Source organism: Galeopterus variegatus, unplaced genomic scaffold, assembly GCF_000696425.1.
Source record: "Galeopterus variegatus unplaced genomic scaffold, G_variegatus-3.0.2 Scaffold22447, whole genome shotgun sequence".
Classification (NCBI taxonomy): domain Eukaryota; kingdom Metazoa; phylum Chordata; class Mammalia; order Dermoptera; family Cynocephalidae; genus Galeopterus; species Galeopterus variegatus.
This window is the reverse complement of record NW_007748558.1, coordinates 4,544-6,454: the sequence shown is the minus strand read 5'-3', so window position 1 is coordinate 6,454 and position 1,911 is coordinate 4,544. Positions and strand designations below refer to the sequence as shown.

General features: G+C 37.5%; 1 pseudogene; it reads left to right on the top strand.

Annotated features, from left to right (window-relative positions):
• Window positions 1-1,026: 1,026 nt before the first annotated feature.
• Window positions 1,027-1,890, top strand: LOC103583378 (annotated as a pseudogene).
• The last annotated feature ends 21 nt before the right edge of the window (window positions 1,891-1,911 follow it).

Genomic DNA, 1,911 nt, shown 5'->3' with positions numbered 1-1,911 from the left:
CCGGATTTCTTTTTTGTGTGTGTATGTGAGTGAATTAATTAATTTATTTTTAGCTCCCACCGATAAGTGAGAACATGTGGTATTTCTTTTTCTCTGCATGACTCATTTCACTTAATATTATTCTCTCAGGGTCCATCCATGTTGTTGCAAATGGCAGTATTTTTTTAAAAAAATCAGGTTTATAAGTACAGCTGACATTCAAAGTAATGGTTCACATGTTTGGATTTGTTTCCACTATTTTATTTTGTGTTCTATGTTTATATTTTTGTTCTTTTTTGAATTGTTCTAGATTTATTATTTTTTATCATTCCATGTTTCCCTCTATTAATTGAATAATCCTGTTCTATATTTGTTAGTTATTTCTTTGAAAATTAAAACATGTTGATGTCCAATTTCAGAATCTGAATTGACTTCACAAGTGATTTATGAAAAATTAGAAAAATTAAATTTATTCGTGCAAGTTCTATGCATTACTAAAATTTAAGATTCCTGGCTTTTGTTTGGAATAAAGTGTTCCTTAAAACACTTTAAATAGCTTTAGTAAGGGAGGACCCTAAACTGGTTTAGATAGTAAAGTTGAGACAAAAAAAAAATCTTCTTAAAAAAGGCAAGAGTAATGTACAGCCTTTCCTCAGGGTTAAATATGGCACTGGGATCTAGAAAAAAGAGACTGAGGAGATTTATTGTCTGTTGTTATCACTTCTTTTAAAATTGGACAGGGCTGGCTCCATGGCTCACTCGGGAGAGTGCGGCGCTGGGAGTGCAGCAGTGCTGGGAGAGCCGAGGCCGTGGGTTCGGATCCTATATAGGGATGGCCGGTGCACCCACTGGCTGAGCGTGGTGCAGGTGACACTAAGCCAAGGGTTGCGATCCCCTTACCAGTCACAAAACAAAACAAAACAAAAAATAAATAAAATTGGACAGAATAGATTCCCTAAAACAAGAAAATTGTCATTTCGGGAGTACTCATTTCAGAAAGATGGCTATTTAGCTATCCTGTTCAATATTAAAATTCACTTNGGCTAGAGCATGTGCAGTTTTGGACTGGATTTTTCTTCTTTGTTGTATGCTTGATGGCTCTTCTGGGAAACATCATTTTACTGATCATTGTCCCTGCAGAACTTAGCCTGCACCAGCCCATGTACATCTTCCTTGCTGTGCTGGAAGCCACTGACATAGGACTAACAGCCATTGCTCCCAAGATCTTGCTCTTGGCCTTTGATGCATGTTTAGCCCAGCTGTTCATCATCCATGCCTTGCAGGTCATGGAATCTGGCATCTTCTTGGCCATGGCCTTTGACCATTATGTTGCCATTTGTGATCCTCTGAGGAATGCATGCATCCTTACACCTTCCTTTCTGGTTCAGATAGTGCTAGTTGTGGCAATCCAGGCAGCAGTGCTCATTGGTATTTTACCAATTTTAATCAAATTGACTACACCTTTTATATTTCATTGTTATTGTCCACTCTTTTTGTGAGCACAGGGTTTTGGTTAGGAGACTGCAGAAGACAAGCAAGTCAATATGAGGGGTCTTCAAAAAGTTAATGGAAAGATTTGTATAATCTTTGAATTCTATTTTTTCCATGAACTTTTTGAAGTACCCTCATAAAGTGGATAGTCTCTTTGTAGGTTTTACAATTCTGAGATTTGTCATGATTTTTATCCTCATATCCTATGTGCTGATTTTCTAGGCTGTTTTTCATCTGCACAAAAAGGAGGCATGACTCAAATCATTTAAAACATGCACAGCTTATATTTTGTTCTTCCTTGAGTTGTATATGCTTGCCTTCTTCTTCAGGCACCATTTTAGACATGTTTCCCCCTCAACTCACATTCTTTTGTCTACTATTTAGCTCCTCGTACCACCTTCACTAAACCCTATTGCCTCTGTCTCTCTTTCTCTCTCTCTA